Source organism: Arachis ipaensis, chromosome B8, assembly GCF_059453495.1.
Source record: "Arachis ipaensis isolate K30076 ecotype BB chromosome B8, ASM5945349v1, whole genome shotgun sequence".
NCBI lineage: Eukaryota > Viridiplantae > Streptophyta > Magnoliopsida > Fabales > Fabaceae > Arachis > Arachis ipaensis.
Window position 1 is genome coordinate 97,616,731 of NC_142443.1, and position 25,010 is coordinate 97,641,740.

Consider the following 25,010-nt stretch of genomic DNA (forward strand, 5'->3'; position numbering starts at 1 on the left):
CTCCTCTTGTGAAAATGGTCCAAATGCTCTGTCACAGCACGGCTAATCATCTGAGGTTCCCGATCATGCTGGAATAGGATTCACCCTCCTTTTGCGTCTGTCACTACGCCCAGCAATCGCGAGTTTAAAGCTCGTCACAGTCATTCAATCCCAGAATCCTACTCGGAATACCACAGACAAGGTTTAGACTTTCCGGATTCTCATGAATGCCACCATCAATCTAGCTTACACCACGAAGATTCTGTTTAAGAGATCTAAGAGATACTCATTCAATCTAAGGTAGAACGGAAGTGGTTGTCAGGCACGCGTTCATAGGGAATGATGATGATTGTCACGTTCATCACATTCAGGTTGAAGTACGAATGAATATCTTAGAAGCGGAATAAGTTGAATTGAATAGAAAACAGTAGTACTTTGCATTAATCTTTGAGGAACAGCAGAGCTCCACACCTTAATCTATGGAGTGCAGAAACTCTACCGTATGAAAATACATAAGTGAAAGGTCCAGGCATGGCCGAATGGCCAGCCCCCTAAACGTGATCACAGGATCAAAATACAATCCAGGATGTCTAATACAATAGTAAAAAGTCCTATTTATACTAAACTAGTTACTAGGGTTTACAGAAGTAAGTAATTGATGCATAAATCCACTTCCGGGGCCCACTTTGTGTGTGCTTAGGCTGAGCTTGAAGTCTACACGTGGAGAGGTCATTCTTGGAGTTGAACGCCAGCTTTTGTGCCATTTTGGGCGTTGAACTCCACTTTGCAACTTGTTTCTGGCGCTGGACGCCAGAATTGGGCAGAGAGCTGGTGTTGAACGTCAGTTTGCGTCATCTAAACTTGGGCAAAGTATGGACTATTATATATCGCTGGAAAGCCCTGGATGTCTACTTTCCAACGCAATTGGAAGCGCGCCATTTTGAGTTCTGTAGCTCCAGAAAATCCACTTTGAGTGCAGGGAGGTCAGAATCTAACAGCATCAGCAGTCCTTCTTCAACCTCTGAATCTGATTTTTGCTCAAGTCCCTCAATTTCAGCCAGAAAATACCTGAAATCACAGAAAAATACACAAACTCATAGTAAAGTCCAGAAATGTGATTTAGCATAAAAACTAATGAAAACATCCCTAAAAGTAACTAGATTCTACTAAAAACATACTAAAAACAGTGCCAAAAAGCGTATAAATTATCCGCTCATCATGATGCCAGGGTATTTTGGCCAGTTTCGCTAACCTTTTCTTTACTGTTTTAGGGTAGTTTCATGCATTTTCTTAGTTAATAAGCAAGTTTTGGATAGATATTCACTTACATCTTGATTCAAGCAAATATTGTGAACTTTACATGATTTTATGAGAATTATGCATGAATTGAATGATAAAATGGATGATGCATGATCTCATGATTTAGAACCAAGCTTTGATGCACTTTATTTGCTTGATTTCAGGACAAAGAAAGCAAGGAAGAGCCACGTTAGTCTAACTAACGTGGAATGGGAGCTAGCTTGCAACCTTAATGGAAAAAGTGGTCACCAATAACGCCTTCGAAAGCCATCATAGCCCACGTTAGTGGCCACGTTAATTACATTAACGTGGAAGCTAACGTGGAGGAAAACGGAAGCTCCAACGTTAGTGGTAAAAGTGAATATCACTAACGTTCCAAAAGAGCACAATTGGCCATGTTAAGAGTCACGTTAATTACATTAACGTGAACTCTAACGTGGGAGGAGCAAGGAATCGCCAACGTTAGTGACACTCACCTTTGTCACTAATGTTGGACTAAGCCAATATTGCCCACGTTAGTTGTCACATTAATTACATTAACGTGGAAGCTAACTTGGAGGAAAGAAATGATGGGCCAACGTTAGTGACACTCACCTTTGTCACTAACGTTGGAGATGGCAATCACCACCACGTTAGTGGTCACGTTAATGCAATTAACGTCAGGCACTAACGTAGGAAGAAGGGACGTTTGGAGCGTTAGTGACAAAGGTAAGTGTCACTAACACTCTCAAAGCTTAGGCATGCCCACGTTAAGGGTCACGTTAATTATACTAACGTGAACTCTAACGTAGGGAAAAGGGGCAATAAGCAACGTTATTGGAAAAGGTGAATGCCAATAACGTTTCTGAAGAACCAAGAGGCAACGTTAGTAGTCACGTTAGTGCCACTAACATTGAAGTTAACGTGGATCATTTTTGGCTTGGAACGTTAGTGAAAAAGGTGATCGTCACTAACGTTCTCGAACCCACATTTTCACTTAACGTTAACTAACGTCCATGCCTAACTCACACTTTTTTTGCAAGCAAAGCTGAGCCCACTGAAGACTGTAACTGCTTCAATTAAAGATCCAAAGGCCCATATCCAAGACTTGAAGAGCCAACTAGAAGACTAGAAGAGTAGTATATATAGGAGTAGTTTTGAACTAGTAGGGAGCTTTTTGCATTTTGGAGAACTACACTCTGTATATTTTACTTTCTCTGTAACTTCTAGTTTTATTTTGAAAATGTACTTTTCATTTACACTTTCCATTTCCAGAGCTATGAACAACTAAACCCCTTTCATTGGGTTAGGGAGCTCTGTTGTAATTTGATGGATCAATAATAGTTTTCATTATTATTCTTCTTTCTTTTCTCTTAATTTTACTAGAAAGCTTTCAATCTTCATTCTATTGGGTAGTTGTCTTGGAAAAGAAGCTATTCATACTTGGATCTCTTCGGAACCTTGGAAGAGGAATGAAGAGATCATGCTAGAAATGCTTTCTCATGTTGGACCAAATTGGAGTTTGAATGGATATAGTGACATATAATCCTACCAACACTTTGATTTGGGAATACATGTGGTATAATCAGTGACCATACTTCATCTCTTCTCATGAGTAATTAGACCAAGGAATTGGCTATTGATCAAGATTTGAGAGATTGGGTTGCCAAGGAATTGGAATCCAATCACTTAAGATTGCCAAGGAGATCAATGAATGCATTGATTGAGGAAGAGATGAGAATGAACTTGATCCGGAGAATACAACATCTCCTGAGCCCAATGAATCCCTCATTTCTGATCTTACCCATTCTCTTTACTTTCTGCCATTTACTTTTATGTTCATTTCCCCAAATCCCCATTTAAGATTCTGCAATTTATTTTCCGCCATTTACAGTTTGCTCTTTATTTCCAGCATTTACACTTTCTACTATTTACTTTCTCGCCATTTACGTTTCTGCAAATATCAACTCAATTTTTGCTTAGCTCAACTAGAACATTCCTCTGATTAAAGTTGGTTGACCAATCAATCCCTGTGGGATTCGACCTCACTCTATTGTGAGTTTTTACTTGACGACAATTCGGTATACTTGCCGAGAGAAATTTGTTGAGAGACAAGTTTCCATGCATCACATAGTGACTGTGACAATTAAAAATTCTTTGAATTCATGCAGATTAAGGAATTGGCAGTCCTTGATTTTGAATTGTTAAAACCACAAAGGATAAGAAAACTGCAAATGAACCAATACAAATAAAAATTCACAATTCATACTGTAAAGAGCACTTCTAAAAAATCAACGCTGAACCTCAAAAACTCTACCCCAAGAATCTGTCCATAATTAGATTGAATTATAATGTATAAAAATATACAAAATAAAATAAATTAAAAGCAATTAAACATTTAGATGAAAAATATGTTACTACCTTGCGATCTATGACAAAATAAGAAGCAAAGTAGTCATTAGTTAGAAAGCTAATAAATTTAACATATAAAGATGACTTTATACAAAAGGTGACAGAATTACACAACTATAAAACAAAAATATTTCTTAGACATTTATATAGATACACTAACCGGCACAAAAAAGAAATAGCAAACTGAAACTATAGAAGATACAATTGAAGTACTGAATAGTAATCCAAACTTGTTTACACCATTGTTTCTCAAGCACTCCACACAACATACATGAAAAATTTAGTCTACAAACGATATTTGAAGGAAAATATTTTGAACCAAATGACGCCCACAGATCTCATAACTACATAAAATTCATCTTCGTGCACCACACACACAGACAGAGAGAGACAGAGTATGTTGAAGGTAGTGATGAGGCCGAGAAAGATGGTGATGGGGATGATGAAGATGGTGGTGCACATTCATTTATGAATAAAGCAGTGCAACTACTTGTTAGAAAATATGTTTCATCTTTGGGCAGGATACATAATTTCTCATCCAAATCCAATAATCTACTACAGCAAAAAAGAAACAACTTTGAAAATGTAAATGACAAATCAATCAATATTATTTCGAAAAGAAAAAGATAAAAAAGGTTCGCCATAGAAAAGAAGAGTTAAGGAATGCCTTCAGATCTCAACCTATAACGAAATAATCAAGACAGTTATTAAGCCAGCAGCATTAATCAAAAGCCTTCCAACAAGTATATGATTATTGTTACGATCATGATCATGGTTGTTAAACCCTAAATTCTAGATGAGAAAGTTCTAATTTATACAAAAAAAAAAACTTAAGGTATTTGGCAAGGTAATAAGATTAAGTGGTGGTATATGCTTGATTGTTTAGCAAGTTCACTAATAAGTATGAAGGGTAGAATGTCTTTTTTTAGTATGATTTTGGCTGCTGTATGTGAAACTTTAGTGAATAAACATCCTGGGAAGAAAGAAAACAAATAAGAAGGAAAGGAAGAAAAGCCAAAAGTTGGCAACAAAAAAATGAAAGAAACAAGAATAAGCTAGACACCAATAGCTTGAACCTTAAGACACATGCCTGTGGTGTTTTTGTACTAGGATCTGCTTGAATGATTAAATTCTAAGGAGTGTTTCAACACTTGATAACTTGGGTTAACTAACCCGGGATTCCCAACCAAAAGTCCACTATCAAGAGCAATCTAGTTACAAGGCATTTAGTGACCTAAAGAGGTGCTGGGTACCAATGTTCTTAAGATGAATTGTGAGCCAAGTGTCTGTGGTGTGTATGTGTTAACTAAAAAATAAGCTAAAAAGCTACTGCAACACATAACACTAAGTTGCAATTGAAGAATAAGTTTCTAAGTAAAAGAAAAGCAAATATCAAACACCAAGGATCAGCAAATAATAAGGTTTCACAGCAGCATCTCAGTTAGTACTTAAAGGGACATTCCACACCTGAAAACGAATAAAAGTTGAGCTGCAACATATCCTGCATGAAACCCCATAAATCAAATTCAATTACTTTCTGATAAGGACATATATTGCCTTCTATTTTCATTCATTCTTCTCATATTTTACTGCTTGCTTGGGGACAACTAAGATTTACGTTAAGTGTTGTGATGCCAAGGCATCTTAGGCTAGTTTCACTAGCCTTTTCTTTTGTTTTTATTAGGTTTTATGCACTTTCTTGAGCAATAAGTAAGTGTTTGGATGAAAAGTTCATGCATACCTTGATTCATTCAAACATGGTTAATTTGATGCATCTTCATGAGATTTATGCTATAATTACTTGTGTGTTAAGAATGATGCAAACTCTTGTGAATCTAGCAAAGCTTTGATGCATGTATTGGTTGATGATAGGTGAAGAGAAGTAAGGAAGAAGCATGGAAAGAAGTTGAAGAATGACCATGGAAAGAAGAAAGGAAGCAACGTTGCTGGCCAAAGTTGGCTCACCAACGTTGCCTCAAACGTTGGAGGAAGGACAATGCAACATTCTGCAAGTTTTGGTGCCAACATTAGAGGGAACGTTGGTAAGCCAACGTTACCTCCAATGTTTTTGATACAGTTTGCTTTCTGGAATTAGAAAAATTGGCTGCGACACGCACGCGTGGGTGACGCGCACGCGTGAGTAAGCCAACATTGGAGAAAACATTGCCAAACCAACGATGAGCCCAACGTCTGCGATAAGTTTTCAAAAACTGGAGTTGGAAAATTTGTAGTGACACGTACGCGTCGATGGACGTGCATTTTCTTCCCAACCTCGCGCACGCATAGGCGATGCGTACGCATGACCAGGCGAACGTTGGTGTCCCAACGTTGAGTCAAACGTTGCTAGCAACACCCAGAATCCATTTTCTTCAAGAGAATGTTTACTCAAAAATGTTGATCCCAACGTTGATATCAGAACTATGCAAATTGAGCATCTCTCTTCTCAACATCATTGAAAGCCACTTCAATCTGCTTCAACAAGGGCCAAAAGCCCAATCCAAAGACTTGAAGACCAATTGAGGAAAGTGTATAAATAGCTTAGAGTTTAAGTTAGAAAGTACACTGGGAGGATTGTAACTCTCTGTACAATTTACTTTCTCTGTAATTTCAATTTACTTTTGCCATGTACTTTTCAATTTCAATTTCCATTCCCAGAGCTATGAACAACTAAAGCTCTCTTCATTGGGTTAGGGAGCTCTGTTGCAATTCAATGGATCAATAATAGTTTTCATCCTTCTTCTTCTGTCTTTTCTCTTGATCTGTTAGAATGATTTCGTTCTTCATTCAAGCATTCAATTGTCTTGGGAAAGAAATGGAATGTACTTGGGTTCTGTGATAGGCTTGGAAGAGAAATCACAGAATCATGCTTGAAATCTTTCTCACATTGGATTAGGTTAGGAGTTGGATGGATATAGTGACATGTAATCTTACCAATACCTTGATCTATGAATGTGTGTGGTATAATCAGTGACCAAACTTCATCTCTTCCCATGAGCACTTAAATCAAGGAATTGGGCAATTGTTTATGCTTAGAGAGATTGGATTGCCAAGGAATTGGGATTCAATCACCTAAGATTGCCAAGGAGATCAATGAATGCATTGATTGAGGAAGAGATGAGGATAAATTTGATCCGGAGAATGTAACATCTTCTAAGCCCAATGAATTCCCCACTTCTGATCTTCCCATTCTCTTTAATTTCCTGTTGTTTACATTTATGCTGAATCATTCCCAATCCCATTTAAGTTTCTGTCATTTATTTCTTGCAATTTAAGCTTCTGCACTTAAATTTCCTACAATTTAATTCTGTTATTTACATTCTGTTCTTTACATTTCTTGCCATTTAAGTTTTTCACCGTTTACTTTTCTGCAACTCTCAATTCAAATTTGATTCAATTCAACTAAAACACTCCTCCAATTAAAGTTGCTCAACCAATCAATCCCTGTGGGATTCGACCTCACTCTACTGTGAGTTTTTACTTGACGACAATAAGGTATACTTGCCGAGGAGAATTTTGTAAAGATACAAGATTTCTAGCATCAATCTTAGCTCTGTCTCTTACAGCAAAGGAAAAGAGCATAAGCTTGTAGACTTCAGGATTTACTCCATTGGTCTTAACAGTATTACAGATTTGCAAGAATTCAGCTAAGAACTGATGTAGATCTTCCATTGGAAGTCCATAGAACTTGCAATTCTGTTGCAGAAGAGAGACTAACTGAGGCTTCAACTCAAAATTGTTAGCTCCAATGGCAGGTACAGAGATGCTTCTGCCATAAAAGGAAGAGGTATGCATGGTGAAGTCACCAAGAAACTTTCTGGCATCACCTTCAGGTTCGGCCATGTCTCCTATTTCTTGTTCAAAATTTTCTGAAAGGTTTCTTCCGGAGTATTGTGCTTTAGCCTGTTCTAAGCTTCTCTTTAAATTCCTTTCAGGTTCAGGGTCAAGATTAAAGAGGGTTCTTTATTCTTATTCCTGGTCATAAACAAAAAAAGAAGAAAAGAAAGAAAGGAAGCTTCTATGTCTGATTTGAGTATAGAGGACTCCCAATGAGATGTGAAGAAAGAAGAAGAAGATAGAAAAGTGAAGATGGAAGATAAGAGAGAAGAGGAATTCGAATAAATAGAAGTAAAGAGGAGAAGAATTAAAAATAGAAAAGATAAATAAGAATTAAAATATTTTTGTTTTTATTTTATTTAATAATTAATTTCAAAAATAAGGTTAATAAATTAAAAAGAATTGAAAATTAGTTGATGAATTTTTGAAAAAATAAGAGAGAGAAGAAGAAAGAATTTTCGAAAATTAGGAGAGAAAATAATTAGTTAGAAAGTTTTGAAAAAGAAGAGAGAGAAAACAACTAACTAATTAAGAAAAGATTTGACAAAAAGATAAGATAAAATATTAGAAAATATTTGAAATTAAAATTTGAAATTAGAAAAGATAAGATGAGAAATTAAAAAGATTTGAAAAAGATTTGATTTTAAAATTTGAGATTAGAAAAGATTTGAAAAAGATTTAAAACAAAGATAAGATTTGAAATTTGATTTTGAAAAAGATTTGAATTTAAAATTTAAAATTTGAATTTTAAATTTTGAAGTTTGAAATTGAGTTTTAAAATTTGAATTTTGAAATAAGATAAGACAAGGTTTTGAAAAAAGATAAGATTTTTTATTTTAAAAATATTTAAATTTTGAAATTTAAAAACTAAGATAAGATAAGATAAAAAAAATTGAAATTAAAATCTAAATTTTTATTTAAAATTTTCAAAAATTAATTTTAAATAAGATAGAAAAGATATTTTTTTTTTGAATTTAATGAGGAAAGAGAAAGACAAGTAAATTACACCAAACTTAAAATTTTTAGATCTAATGACTCCTTGTGTGCGAAAATTGGAGGGAAAAATACAGAGAGACAACAAACTTAAAAATTTAAGATCAAAACAAAAAGAAAAAGCAAGAACACATTGAAGATTAAGAAGAACACCAAGAACAAAACTCAAAAAATTCAAAGAACACAAGAACATGCAAAAGACACCAAACTAAAAATTTTTGAAAAAGCAAACACAAATTTTCGAAAATTAAAAGAAAACACACAACAAGACACCAAACTTAAAGATTTGACACAAGATTTAAGCAAAGAAACTATTTTTGAAAATTTTTTTAAAAGAAGGACTCAAAATTTTCAAAAAAACTCCACAAGAACAAAAACAAAAGACTCAAACCAGGAACAAATATTAAACAAAGAAAAGAAAAATATTTTTGAAAAAGGTTTTGATTTTTTCGAAAATAAAGAAGAGAAAAATAAAAATAAAAGACTCAAATAAATAAAAAAAATTACCTGATCTAGGGAACAAGATAATCCGTCAGTTGTCCAAACTCGAATAATCCCTGGCAACAGCGCCAAAAACTTGGTGCACAAATCCCCACACTCTGTAAAATTGTACCAGCAAGTGCACTAGGTCGTCCAAGTAATACCTGAGCGAGTCAAGGTCGATCCCACGAGGATTGTGGTTTGAAGCAAGCTATGGTTATCTTGTAGGTTTTAGTTAGGCAAAATCAAGATGTTGTTGGTTTGAATTTGGTTAAGACCATAAAAGGAATAAAAAGTGTATAAAATACTTTGTAAATTTAAATGGAACCAGTGATAAGAAGATGGTTAAGGATTGGAGTTGCTTTGTCTTTCTGAATTAACTCTGGTATTACTGTCTCCTTTGCTTGTGAATGATTTCTTCTATGGCAGGCTGTATGTGATCAACGCCGTACTGCCGCGGTCATTAATCTCCTCTGTTTTGGATCAAACGCCGTATGGCCGCGGTCATCCAATCTGAACGAGGGTGAAATTCTAGCAGTTCATTATCTTTGGTGATCCTACTCAAAATGCCACAGACAATGTCGAATCTTCCGGATCAGAGAATGCTGCTCCTTTGGGTTCTAGCCTCTACCAAAGAGACCATAATCTCCTTATAAATCAGCTGAACTGGTGTCTCGAGAAGTCCCCAACGAAGTCGTGGATTAGCCGTCTAAGAGATGTATAATCAAGCTGGTGGTTCGTACTTTCCAGTCACGTATTCACACGAACCCAAGTAGACACAGGTGGTTGTCAGACACGCGGTCTTAGTATGATGAATAGAGTTGATTGTCACTGATCATCCTATTCACCATGTTGAAGAACAAGTATACATCTTAGAATTAAATCAAACACGGATTGAAGGAAAACAGTAATATTTTTATTAATTCATAGGACTCAGCAGGGCTCCTCCCCTCAACCTAGGAGGTTTAGAAACTTATACTGATAGAAAATACAACGATGAATGAAATATGGTGTGCATCTCCAAGATGGAGAATGATGGGCGAAAATCCTAAACAAAGTGTGATCTTCTTCCTTAAATACTAAACTAATGACTAGTAAGGGTAAAACGGTCTTTTTAGTGTTGAAATCCACTCTTGGAGCCCACTTGGTGAGTGTTTGGGCTGAGCTTTGATGATTCCACGTGCTATGAGGCCTCTAGGGTGTTTAACGCTGGCTAGGGGGTCCTCTTTGGGTGTTTGGACGCTGGTCTCTTTCCCTTGGGCGCTGGACGCCTGAAAGGGGGCAGGAGGCTGGCGTTGGACGCCAGTTTTGGGCCTTCTAATCTGAAGCAAAGTATGGGCTATTATACATTGATGGAAAGATCTGGAAGTCAACTTTCCATAGCCATTGAGAACGCTCCATTTGGACTTATGTAGCTCCAGAAAAGCTCTTCTAAATGCAAGGGTGTTAGATCCAGACAGCATCTGCAGTGCTTTCTCTATCTCTGAATAAGACTTTTGCTCCAACTCCTCAATTTCAGCCAGAAAATACCTGAAATTGCACAAAAACACACAAACTCATAGTAGAATCCAAAAATGTGAATTTAACACTAAAACATATAAAAACTTAATAAAAACTAAACAAACATGCTAAAAACTATATGAAAATGATGCCAAAAAGCATATAAAATATCCGCTCATCAGTTGGTAACTTGGAGACTCTTGAATTATCACAATCTAATGTTGACTGGTGATTGAAAATTGCTAGTTGGCTTGAAATCTAATAAAGCTAATCTTTGATTAGGACTTGTGGACTAGAATCAATTTTGCTCACTTGACTTTCCTTCAATTGTTAGAAGATAACTAAGTGAGAGTAAAAGACAATCACCATCATAATTGATGATGATAATGAGGATAGAAATTTCAATTCTCACCCCTTGCTAAGACCTTTCTTAGTTGTTATCTTACTTTCTAGTTATTTACTTTTCTTGCTCATCAATCTTAAAAACCCCCCAAACATTTCATAACCAATAATATGTACACTTCTCTGCAATTTTTTTAAGGGACGACACGAGGTTTAAATATTCTTGATTTTTATTGGTTTGCTTAAATGATAAATAAAATTAAACTTTGATTGAGGATTATTTGTTGGTTTGGATCTATATTTCAATGGAATTATTTTGTGAAAATTTTTAGATGACAATTTCCCTCCGTCACCGACCACCCTCACCCACCGAAGCGTTTCCCCTGTGTCTCAGCCTCCAATCACGCAACCCTTCCCTTCGCAAGCTCTCTATCCTCCTCAACCACCGTAAAGCTCTCTCTCCTCTTCTTCAAACCACCATCGCTATAGCCTCAACTCCGTCGAGCCCACCCCGCTCTTCCTCCTCTTTGCGCTACCTTAGAGCTGTCGCGGATGTCTTTTCTTCTCCTCCTTCTTCTTCTTTTTTTCTTCTCTTTCAGCCTCGCCGCACCACTCTTCCCTGTTCTTCCGCAATGAGCACTGCACCGATCATTCTCGCATCCCCTTCCCCTTCGGCTTCAACATCACATCGCAACCTTCCCTTCCTCGCCGAGCCTGTCTCAACCTCCAGTCTCAACCACCTTGTCCAGCCCCCTCCCTCTACCCTTTCCGTCGCCGTCAGGTCCAGAGACCACAGAGTCCTCTTCTTTGCGAACCACTCCTACACAGCCCCTGTCTCTCGTTCTTTCTAGGTTGAAGAACAGAGCAAGTTCAAGCTCTTGTTCTCTTCATCTTAGGTGAGTTCCAGCTGTTGCGACACCACCCCTGTTCTCCATTCCTTGCAGCGAGCTTCCTGCCATTGGCGACCGTACATCTTCCATCCACCAGCTACTACGACAACAACCCTGTCCCCTTTCCTTCTATCGTATTCTAATTCTCTGCTTCCAGGTTTTTGTCTATTTTTCTTTTAATTTTTATTAAGTTTGATTAATTTTGGTTAATTAGCTTAGATAGATTAGTTGCTGTTAGTTGATTATAGGTGGTTAGGTCAGAATGATTCTATTTAGATTTTTAGGTTTTGATTGTTGTTGAAAGTATTTGAAACTAGTTTGCTGCTTATGATGGAATAGCTGTTTTCATGAGAAACTGGGCTGAGATGGTGTGAACATTTTTTAGTTGCTTGGAAATTTACTACTTTATTGCAAAATTGCTGAAATTGTTACTGGAGCTATTGAGATTGTTTAATCCTATTAATCCACTATGTCGTATCTGATTTGATTTTGCTGCCATATGCTTACCGAATCAATTGGATTGTGCGTAACAATTGTTGTTTTGCATTATTTTCATCATGTCATTATGTGTCCTTGAGTTAATTTTCAATTTATTTGGATTGTTGGACTACTATTTTCCTTGATTTTTTGGTGGTGCAAGGTACTTATTGATGCTATTTTATGTTATTACGACTTTGCATATCAAATGTTTGCAAATATGCCTCAACGAGCTTGTTATTGAAAATTTTGGTCAATTTCTTGAAATCATTGCTTGTTCTCATCTTGTTTTGAATATTTGCATTAATGAAATTTGATTTATTTTCAATTGACCAAAAGTTTGAACTTTAAATGATTGAGGTCCTTTGACCAATAGTACAAGATTAATGAACTTGGTCCTATTTAATCTAATTGTGTCAACCTTGCATATCTTGTTTAGTTTTGGGTTATATTAGGAACAATTTTCAATTCGTGAAATTAATCTTGTGCTATTGATTATAGGAAGTAAATTGGTGTTGAACTTGTTCCTCTTACTTTGCTTGAACATTGTTCTTGTTTAGTTCATACACCGTTGTTTGTGAATATGGTTCTATGACTATTTTGGATTTTGAATTGTATGTTGTAGCTACCATGTGATTTAGAATGTTTAATTTTCTTTTATATGATTCATTGTTGAGATGAATATTTATGATAAAGGATTGTGTAAAGTGGTAAACATTTCTCATTGGTTGAGTTTTAAGTATATCTATTGTGTGTAAATATCATGTTGGTCTCTTTAAAATTTGAATTTCAATCACTACATATCATATACTAAGACTCTTCTTTTGCACAATCTTTCACTATTACATCAATTTTTAGATTGTCTAAGTGTTAATTGAGCTTCTTGTTTCTTGTTTACTTATTTGTAGCTTGCAACTGTTTTGAAATCACTTTAGGCACACTAATTGAGTTGAATTTGAACCTTGATTGAACTAATGTGGTATAATACTTTAAATCTTACAATGTGTATATTCTAAGCCGCTGACAAACTTAGAATTCACACATTGCTTTTCTTCATATCACAAATTCCTCAATTCACCTCATTTTAGTGTATTCAACCTCACTTTCTTGATTTAAGTGTTGCTTTGCTTTGCTTTATTTATCTTGCTTGCTTCACTTGCGTTGGTGTTTTAACATATTCTCTTTTATATTTTTCAGAATGAGTCATCGTAAGCAACAAGAAAAGTAGAAGAAGCGAAGCGATGGATATGGATGCGGAGGATACCCGTAACAAAAATCATGATTAGTGAAGCACCGGCCCCCTTTGGTCCTAGTTAGCACACAGAGGACTGTGCGACATTCAAGTGTATGTGGGGGAGGAGACTTAGAGCGACATTTTAGTTGTAAAAGAATTACTATGTCTTTTAGATTTTCAGTTAGCTATTTGGTTACTTTTAATTCTCTTTTGGTAGTTGTATTTTATTTTGGTTTGTGTATAACTTGGTTATCTTTTCTAGTTTTACTTTTAGTTAATTGCATTTTATTTTGGTTTGTACATAACTTAAATATCTATTCTAGCTTTAGTATATTTTCTTCCCTTAATATGCTTTGTATATATATCTCTTTATCTTTTTGTTGTGATCGGATAATATGGATAATAGGACCTAGTTCATTTTCTTTTATACATATGATGATTTGATTTGATAGAGAATAGGAAAAGGACTTAAGAATTTTTGTTTTTCAACCAACCACATCATACATATATACATATACATATATATAATAAACTTAGTCAAAATAATCAATTTCCAAAAAAATTTTTTATAGGGCATCCCATTGATTTGAGCTAAAAAATTTTATTGAACTTACTTGAAAAATATTGTGGAACATAGATTAGATCTAGAACACACAACCAAGTGAGATTTGAGCCTTAATGTGTGGTTGCATCATTTTAACTATTCTTTTATTCTTGTGTGTGTTATTCTCTTCTTTAATTGCAATTTTTGACTTGTTTGATTTTTTATGTCTATTATTTAATGTGCGAATGCATTTATATGATTGAGACATTTATTTCATATTAGCTCACTTACCCATATAGCCTTACCCTTTTATCTACCATTGTTAACCAAATTTTGAGCTTATTTAATTCCTTTTGTTCTTAATTTTAGCACAACACTACCTCTAAGCGGAAAACTATGCATATCCCTAATTTGATCTTTGATTAGCTTAGATTAGTGGATGTTACATCATTTAAGTGTGGGAGAAATAAGAAAAGCATTGGTGGATAAATGTGTTTTGGGTTTATTAAAAATTTTTGGGAATTGGGTGCATACTATTGCATTAAATGTTTAAATCATATGTATTTATCTTTTGAAAAAAAAATTATATATTATGCTTCAAAAGAAAAAAAAAGAAAAAAATCAGAAAACAATAAAAATAAAGGGACAAATGTTACTCTAATAGAAAAAAATATGAAAAATAAATATATATGTGATGTGAATTGAAAAAATGCATGAGTATGTGATAAAAAAAAGTAAATAATGGGTAGTTATGTTGCATTATAGTTGAATATATTGTTGTAGGTTAGGTGGATGTTTAAGCTAATCAAAGGTTCAAATTTCAAGTCCACTTGACCATATACATCCTTACCTTGACCCTAATTCCATTACAACCCTTGAAAATCTTCATAATCATGCATGCATTAAATATTTGTTGATTGTTAGAAGAAAAATAAGTCTTAGAAAGCTAGGTTAGAAGAGAATTAAGTGATTAACCTTAAACACTGAGCGATTAGAGTGTAAACACATTTAGTGAGGGGTTCGATTGCTTGATTCTATGTTTTCACCTATCATGAACCATTATCTTGCAAGTTTGTTATATTTCTAGAACTCAAATTAATTCATAGAAATTGCATTGATTGCCATATTATTTTAACGCTTTTGTTTACATATTTTTTTGGAGATTGATTTGTTTTTACCAAGTAGATAGAAGTAGGTGGAACTAGATAGAAATAGGTAGAATAGATATAGATAGCTTACTTGTAATAAATGTTGCATCCCTTAGTCTTATCCTTCTTGATATATAGCATGAGGACATGCTATTTTTTAAGTGCGGCAGAATTGATAAATCTATATTTGATGATAATTTTTGACTTGAAATGAGTGGATTTTATCACATAAACTTGCACTTATTCATTGAAATAGCATGCTTTTGTGAAGTCTTTCCTAATTGTAATTAATTGTTAAAAACATGCTTTTGTGCTCTAAATTGCCAATTTTAATTTACTTTTCTCCCATTCGATGCCTTAATATGTTTGTTTAAGTGGTTTAAGATTTTGAAGGCAAGAATGGCTTGAAGAAGTGGAAGAAAAACATACAAAGTGGAAGAATTCAAGAAATGAAAGATTTATAAAGCTGTCAATCCTAACCTCTTCGTACTCAATTGATTATAACTTGAGCTTTAGAGGTCCAAATGAGGCGATTTCAGTGACATTAGAAAGTTGACATCTGGGACTTCAAAATGATATGCATATATCTATAGTGGATATGGAGTTAAGTGTGCGTAAGTACACAATATGTGCGTACGCACATGTTTGAGCGTGTGCCTCATTTAATGCAGCACGTGATCAATAATTTTTAGCCCATTTTGGACCCAATCCAACTCATTTCTGATGCTATTGAACCAAGGATTGAAGGAGAATGAACCAAGTAGTCATAGTTTAGGTTTTTATTATGTTTTAAGACAATTCTAGAGAGAGAAGCTCCAACTTCTCTCTAGAATTCTAAGGTTCTAGCTTAGTTTTCTCTCTAGTTTTAGGTTTTGATCTCATTTTAGTTTAGTTTTTTTATATTTTCTTGTTCTAGTATATTAAATCTCTTAGTTGTTAATTTCATCTATTTTTGTTGCTTTTATGTTCATGAACTCTTGTTAATTTTGATTCCTTTTTAATGAAATTTGATGTTTTATGTTCCTTTGATGCTTGTTTGAGTTATTATTATTGTTTTCTTGCAATTGGTAGTAATAGATTTTATTATTCATGCAATTTACCATGCTTTTCCTTTTGAGCATACCAAGTGTTTGATAAAATACTTGACTTAGTTTTAGAGTAGTTTTTCACACTCTTGGCTTTGGCTTGAGGACTTAGGTGACCTTGAGTCATTGATGTGCAATATTGATTGTGACTTAGGGTTGTTAGTTGGTTTGGTTTTCACTAATACTAGTCTTTCACTAAATTAATTAGTGAGTTGGCTAGGATTTGTGGATTGAGATCAATTATGTCTATTTGACTTATCCTCGATATTAGGGATGAAGAAATAGGATTAATTCTTCACAGTTACCATGATTATGGTCAATGACTAGGATAGAAAACATTGCATCTCAACCATTACCAAGAGGTCTTTTAGCATTTGAATTTTCTTTCCTTTAATTAATTGCTTTGAGTTTAATTCCTTGCATGCTCATTTAATTTCTTGATATTTACATTTCTTGTTTATTTTAATCCGAATCCCCAATTTTCTCCACAGCCAATAATTAAGCACTCTATTATGACCCGAGGTTTAATACTCTCGGTTTTGATATTGGTTTGCATTGTGACAATCTTTATTTAAACTTTGATGGAGGCTTAGTCGTCAGTCTAGACTATGCTGGTAACGAAGAGACTCTTTTATTGAGAAAATTATAGACCGGTAATAACACTCACATCACCCGTACCATTCCAGCCCTAGTTTCTCATCTGGTATCACCGGAAATTCTAACTAGTACACCTTGAGCACAGCCTGCAGCGTGTACACCGGATGGAGGTATGGACCCCATTCGATACTGACAGTGGCACAGGCAGCCAACGCATGACGCCCTGAAAAATGGAGTGACTGAAAAAGGCCACTGTCACACGTGCCCACCGCCAGGCGAACACAGAACGACCCCTGCGAGCAACACTCGAATGGCTCCAACTTATCAACCACAAACACAGAAGCCCGTTTGTCGTAGTAAGTGACGCACATCTTCGAGATTCCCTCTTTGTTTTTCTCAATAGCAGTTATGAGCCATTGTTAAAACTGATTACCCGCCACTGGCTGTGCGTGTGCCTCCCATCCCTTCCTCACGAACAACTGCTGTAGCCTCTTGTAGGTGCATCGCATGATCATTGATATCGGAGGATAGCGTGTACCCTTAAGAATGACATTCATGCACTCGGAGATGTTCGTCGTCATGTATCTGAACCGGCGACCACCATTGCAGTGTTGTAGCCAGATCTCTTTGTTGAATCTACCAGCCTAATCCGCCATCTCCTGTGATAACAACGTCAACGCATCCATGTACCACTTATACCCAGCCTTGCTTGGACTATAAGCAGCATTTATGAGATACCTCTTTCCCTCAGCAGACTTGAAACGAGACATGAAGTTCTCTACCATGTGCCGGACACAGTAAGCATGAAATGCTCTCGGAGGATGCCAACCACTATCCTTAGCTCTCAATGCAGCCTTAATCACTTGAAATCTATCAGAAATAATTAACAGGCCTTCCTGTGTGGTGATGTGTCGCCTGAAATTAGTAAGAAAGAAAGACCATGATTCCGTCGGCTCATACTCAACAATTGCAAAGGCTATAGGAAAGATATTGCTGTTACCGTCTTGTGGCACAGCAATAAGTAAAATACCACCATATTTTTCATACAGATGCGTACCATCAACGGAGACGAACGGCTTGCAATGCTTGAAAGTCTCAACGCAGGGAGAAAAGACCCAAAATACCTTGTCAAACATGCAGCAATCACGCACCATGAGGTGCCCATCATAGTACGGTACAACACTGATCTCACACATTGTTCCAGGACAACAACTCTGCACGCTTGCAGCAACCTCGACACCTTATTATACAACTCCTACTAATCACCGTATATCTATGCAATCACATTTTTCTTCGCTATCTAGACCTTCCTATACGAGGGATTGAAGTGATAGCTCTGCCTAACTGCACCTTGTAGGACAGAGATGCTAACGGATGGGATGGATTGTATCAACGGGAGGATAACACGGTAGATGAGACTACTTTCTGACTGTCGGTGGTTCTATGACATAGTGGGTGCTAAACACGTGTGCGCTCCTCCCACCCTATGCACCTCCTTAGGAAATATAACAACAGTGATAAACAGGTTCAACAAGCATAACAATGACAATTGAGAATATAGAACACAATGAAACTTTAACTTACCAGTATCTGAGATTCTGTCGGAGAGCAACATAGAGACTCCAAGGGCAGTCTGCTGCATGTTGTCGGCAACGTATATGGTACTTTAATTGATCCAACTATACTACTCGGTATTTAGCACTTATGCGAATGTTGTAATTATTCACACCCTGCATTACTGCATCTCTACTTTTAAATCTGTGGCCAACCCTAAACTCCAAAGCATCGTCCAAGTTGTAATCTTCTTCACCCATATTGAAAAATGGGTTCTTCTCTTGCATCGCGTCTAGATCCAACATACCGTAGTGACTGGGTACAGATGACAAGCCCGAAATTGGGTACGGGGCAGGCAGAAGATACATACATGATGCCTTAACCGGGGTCTCTGGTACAAAATCCTCCTTATCATCATCCTCAGAGGAACTGCTCTCGTTGCTATCCGCAGTATACTCCTTGTCGAAGTCCTCACCATCGACGTCCATGTCTTCCACTGGACTAGCAACATAAATCGGTGATGGTGCGAGAGGTGGGTCATCTTGGACGAAGTCTGACAGCTCAGATCCACCGCCACTGACATCTCCAACCTCCGCAGAAAGCTCTATCACTTGCTCCGCCATGATTCTACTATCGATGTCAAAAATCAGGTGCACATGTTGATCGCCATGGAGTCAAAGCAAACGAAACCAAAAAACTCTATTTTTCATCGGTGCTAGCAACCTATACTCCACCCTTCCGATCTCTTTTCTCCGGCTACCACTGACGCTACCCAATATCAGACTCTTCAATTTTGACAATGAACTGACTAGCTGGGTTCGCAATAGAATGGAATTCTCACACTTAAATGTCACTCCATTATCACTATTTCTCATACGGCAATTCGGATACATACTTACAACCAAGTATCCACTACTATTAGATATTTTTGCTTATTTTCGGAAGGAATAAGTAGAAAAGAAGTAGTAAAATATTTATGGAGAATACAAAGGGTTACACATTCTTTTATAGCTGCTAGAAATTTTTCTTAACATATCTTTTACAGTGTAAACGTCATAATTATTCTCTTATCTCGTTTATAGTGTAAACAAAATAAGATAACACGTATCTCGCTTACACTGTAAATGGTATATACGGTTCATTTCTATTTGGTTTTATCTCGTTTACAGTGTCAATAAGATACGTGTTATCTTATTTCGTTTACAGCATTGTAAATGGTATATACGCTTAATTTCTATTTGGCCTTATCTCGTTTACAGTATCAACGAGATACGTGTTATCTTATTTCGTTTACACTGTAAACGAGATAAGAGAAGCGATACATTTTGATAAAAATGTTCCAAATTACTTATTTTAATAATTAAAATATTTATTTTATTTATTTAAAAAAATCCTGAGATATGTACATGGTGGCTCCTAACCCAACGTTTTTGAGAAAAATGGTTGTTTCATAAACATTGTTATGCCCATGAACATCAATTCCATAAATTAATGGAATTCCCAGCATAGTGAATAAAGCACCCATTTAAAGTTCATTCACCTTGTTAACCTAATCCTTATCAGAAGCATTTAACTTTGGAATACTTTCATTTCCACCTAGTACACTCCCTGTAAAATTACAAGCCTCAATTTCCTTCAAATCAATAGACTTAAATTCCAATTTTATTAGTTTTATATATATATACATTTGGATGTAACTTTTAAAGTACATTATTCTTAGTTTAAAGAAACAATTAGCAATACGTACTTGTAAAAAGTTTAAACTTCAAATCTCATGCCTATGCATAGTAGCTAAATCTCTCATCAGCAAACAAATTATAGTAACAGATCGCTAGCAACACAAAGCTAGGTAGTGCGAAATTCTAAAAAAAAAAAAAATTATAAAATATGTTGTCTTATTTGAATAAAAAATTATCTTTTGATAAAATTTTTTTTAAAAAAAAGTTAAAAAAAAAAGTACATTTTCTAATCAAATCAAGTCCAAAAGAATAAATTAAATGTTAAATCTTACCAATGAAATAGTTCTGGATACAGCAGAAGCAACAATGCGTTCAATCTCCATCATTGGGCCAATTTTCTCTTCCAAAGTCATCCTTTTCATAAGATACTTAATTTGAACATTTAATGGCAAATTTGAATCTTTATATTTCTAAATCTCTGCCTCTATCACTACTAACACCCAACATGTCAAGAGCATAAGCCTCACCAAAATTTTGAGAAATTTGGCCATTATTTTTTTTCTTCTCTTTTTCACCCTTCAATTGTAATCACAATGGAATCAGATCAGTGTTTTAGGTTAGAGCTTCAAAGCTAATTCAAGCTAAAATAATATATAAACATTTAGGTTTAATATTAAATTTGAATCTGATCTGTTACTAAATTTATTTAGTAAACAAGAATTAAGACAGAAGCAGTGATGGAGGATTATAAGAATATAAGTGTTTAAACAATGTAATTTACATTGCACAAATTTAAACTTTATTGAACCTGTTTCTTTTGTATGCAACGTGATGACATTGACAATTAATAGAAGCAAATTAATTTGTATAGATTAGTGAAGAACAGAAGCAATGCTAAGTAATAAAATTAATTGAAACAAAAACAGATGTTATATTAAAATATAATTTAACTATAGATCATACCAAGAATGAAAAATTCAACCAATACTAATTCTATACATAGTTTATTCAAAAATAAGAGGAAGAACAATTCGGTAATAATAAAAAAATTTATTAAGAGATATGATTATATTTACAATGGTTTAACTCTTATCTCAATCAAACACTTCTACCTGCTATACTATTACAGCACTGCTTCTTCCTCAAATCTCTCACCCATTAAAGGGAATAGAAAGAGAAAGTTGGACAATAAATTGAAAAACAAAGAAACCAAGTTTATAGCAATGGCTATAATCAAGTAACTGCTATTTTTGGTAAGAATAGTTATTTGCTTGAATATTAGGATTGAACAATAATATAGTCAAGAGATGATTATTTTAAAAATGTATATCACCCACCACCATTGGCTCACCTACTCTCATTAACTTACCTACTCTCTTTGACTAAAATTTATTTATACTTTTTCAATTTTGTGAAGGGAAAAAAGATCTAAATCAAGTAATACTTGTACAAAAAGATGAAATAAATGTGATGATTTATATACCTCTACCAAATTCTTAAATTACATGTCTCTAAATAAAAATCGTATTCAATTATTTTTTTCCAAAACTCAGAGCTTGTCACGATTTTAACTCAATATCCCAAACATGAGAAAATTTTTTATTCAAAGAGCCTCATTATTTGAAGTATTTTAATTTAGCTTCACTACTCATATAATAGTATTATTCTGAAGAACACCTAATATTAAGACCTAAACACATTTTTTTATAAGAGAAATAAGTTTGGAATAGAATGTAATCCTATTTTCCAAGAAGGAAAACCCACATATTAAATAGGTTAAACGTATAAATAGAAAATATCATCTCAAAGAGATCCAAACAAACTTGATTATCCTCAAACTCCACTTTTGTCCAGTCAACACCATGTAATTCATAGAAGAAGTAAATTGCAATAAAGTTATCGCACAATAACATAGTGATAGATAACTAATAGGAGCAAACAATAAACTAATTAAGATCATTTATAACTAAATTGCTTCATGAAATTGTACTTCATAGCTTTCAGGGTTTAGCTTTTAGTTAACTAATTTTATTGTTTTCTTTATTCATCCAAATTTAAAATAATTGGATACATTCTCTAAATTAAAGAAAATATTTAAAAGGCATAATTGAGTATAATAATCACATTTATTTTCAATAGCTCCCCAATAGCTTAAAGGTCTTAATCTATTATAATCTTCTTGACCTATTTCAAAAAAAATTGAGAAAAACCAAGATCTTCCCAAAACAAAACTTGATAAATAGTGAAGTAACTCACCAGCAGTGTCCCACAAATCCAAATTCATGATGCTCCCATCCAGTATAAGCATTTATCAGGGTCTTACAATAGGTAATCCTACTTGTGATTATTATTATAGTTTATAAATATAAAAGGCTCCTATAACAGTATAGCCTCGGGTACTTCAGTATTGAAGTTCAGTGCGTAGTTATTTCCAATTTGCTTACACAAATGCAATTATTATAAAGAAAGAATCTAAATGTTCCTTTCAAAAAATTTCACTTTCATGAACTAATTTTAAAATTCTAAAATATTCTTCATCTTTTTTTTTTTTAAATCAAGAAGCAAAATCTCTTTATTGTACAAAATCTTTAAGCAAAGCAAACCTACAGGCAAACTCACATTTGGAATCTAAACTGAATTTCAAAAATTGTACAATTGTACTCCTAATTTCCTGAATTTCCAATAAACAACAAATGATTTACAATGCAAATATCAATTCCAAAATTGTACATTGGCCACTTACAATTAACAACATTGTTCAATCTTCTTTCTTTCGTTAGAGAATGCATTAACATAGAAAATGTGAGATAGCAAGATATGCAAGGTAGACCTACGTATAACTTGAACCAAATGTGACAGAAAAAAGGTAAAATATGTGAATTGGGAAGTGAAAGCTACTACCAAAGTATAAGTAACAATGCACTTGAATGTTGAAAGTTGCTTTTCATTTATTAGGTTAAGTAACTGACCTTGAAATCAGAGAGTAATTGGTCCTTTTTTTGGAATGTGTTCATTAGCCATGAAGCAACTTCAGTTTCACAAGCTGGAATCTCATCCACTTGAATCTGCAAAACATATCACAAGCAACTTCAGAAGTATATTTTCGACAATTTTGACTCTTCTGTTCACTGCATAAAAGCAACAAACATATCAATGGTGCTCTTCAATTGAATTATATATTGCTTAGTTGTACGGTTAACATGAAACCAAAATTTTAGCATGATAGTGGATATACAAACTTAAATGCATACTTCAAAATTTAAATACTTTTTGAAATTGATACGAGTTCATATTATTATCAAATGATGATGCAAGACTTAGTAAGTAGAAAATATGAGACCTAATTAAGAGTTTTGATAGGGAATGAGGGCAGAGACAGAGGGTCTAGTGGAGGAGAAGAGATGTTGAGAAGAGAGGAAGGAGAGTGTATTGCTACTGTTTTTTTCTCTTATCCTTTTCTTTTTTTTCTCTTAGCAAGGCATCTTCATCGATTACACCACCTCTAGCAACATTGATGATGCGGACTTCTTTCTTCATCTTTGCAAAAGTGGCGTCGTTGAAGATCTTCTTAGTAGTTGCGGTAAACGACATGTGCAGAGAGATGTAAGTCTGCGGCGGCGATGACCATATCAAATGACACCAATTCCACCCCAACAGCACGGGCCCTATTCGCCGGGACATAAGGATCATGTGTAATTACATTCATTCCCAACCCTTTCGCACGCCTCCCACCTCAGACCCAACTTTTCCAAACCCCATCACTGCTAACGTCTTCCCAAACCATCGATACTCTCACATACTCGTTTCTTTGCCATTTCCCTACACATGCAGCACATACACATACCTATACATATTTGCATGATTATGAACAACAATGGAAGGTAAAGCAACAGAATGGATAGATGGATACCTGCTTTGATGGAGGCGTCAGCTTGGGCAACATTCCTTGCCATGGCAGCAAGGAGAGCAATGCCATGCTCAGCAGCCGCAATGATGTTGGCAGTGGGGGCGTTGACTACAAGGCAGCCGTACTCTGTTGCAGCTTGAAGATCGACATTGTCAATGCCTGACACCTGCTCTGCCGACAACCTTTAGCCTTCCTTGGGAAGCTTCGAAGACCTGCCTTGTCACCTTGGAAAAGGGAAGTGTGTTTTTCCCTTTTTTTTTTTTTTTTTTAATAAATACAAAACGATTTGGTTTTTAGTTCTCTTCCATCTTAAGGATGGACGAAAATTATTTAGGAGCTACTATGAATTTAGGAGGATAATTTTGAGGAATTATTAATTTTAAAAATTATTTTAAGGCTCAAGTATAAATTTAAAAACTATTTTAAAATTTAGTATTTGTTTGGGGCTATTATTTTGATAAAAAAAAATTTTTTTATTAAAAAAAGATTTTTTTTTATTTTTTTAACAAATTTCTAATAGTAAAAGTAAAAATACTAGAAAAATAAAAAAAACATCTTTTTTTAAGAAGTTGTAATTTACATCTTTTTTTAAAAGATCTTTTTCTCTTAAAACAAAGATGTTTTTCATGTAATAAATAAACAAAAAAATACTTTTATATTGTTATACCCAAACTTAATTAATAGATAAAAAGATTTTTTTGCATGAGATACCCAAATATAAAATTACTTTTACTTTTCTATAAGATCTTTTAAAAAAAGATAACTAAAAAAAAATCTTTTCTTAGAAGTTTATCCAAACAAGTTCTTAAGCCCAGTTGGTTTATTATTATATATGGTTATTTGAATGACTAGGTTATTATGCCTATTATTGTATGATTATATTAGACTTTGAAGCTTATAACCAATTTTTTTGTGTGAATGTGGTGGATTGCATAAAGTTTGCCTAAAGCTAATACGAACACTATAACTAATTTCACGCTATTCGCCTAAAATTTGGGGGAAATTCATTAAATTTGTTGAAATTTCCCTAAGACTTGGGCTGTTGGGCAAACTTCAACTAAAAAACAAAATCCAAAA

The 25,010-nt window shown here is 34.7% G+C and overlaps 2 long non-coding RNA genes across 7 annotated transcripts; one reads left to right on the top strand and one right to left on the bottom strand.

Moving 5' to 3' along the window:
- Window positions 1-660: 660 nt before the first annotated feature.
- On the bottom strand, window positions 661-24,185 carry LOC148548946 (uncharacterized). 6 transcript variants are annotated; one of them, XR_015896993.1, is made up of 5 exons: window positions 23,937-24,185; window positions 23,367-23,845; window positions 22,996-23,091; window positions 20,359-20,602; window positions 9,917-10,506 (listed from the first exon to the last, which is right to left on the bottom strand). It is a non-coding gene; the product is annotated as an uncharacterized LOC148548946 (long non-coding RNA). The 6 variants fall into 6 exon arrangements; XR_015896992.1 differs by having other exon boundaries at window positions 21,139-23,091; XR_015896990.1 differs by lacking the exons at window positions 9,917-10,506; window positions 23,367-23,845 and adding an exon at window positions 661-1,047.
- LOC110265957 (uncharacterized) lies at window positions 11,120-13,766 on the top strand. The gene is made up of 2 exons (XR_002352662.2): window positions 11,120-11,865; window positions 13,383-13,766. It is a non-coding gene; the product is annotated as an uncharacterized LOC110265957 (long non-coding RNA).
- Window positions 24,186-25,010: the final 825 nt, after the last annotated feature.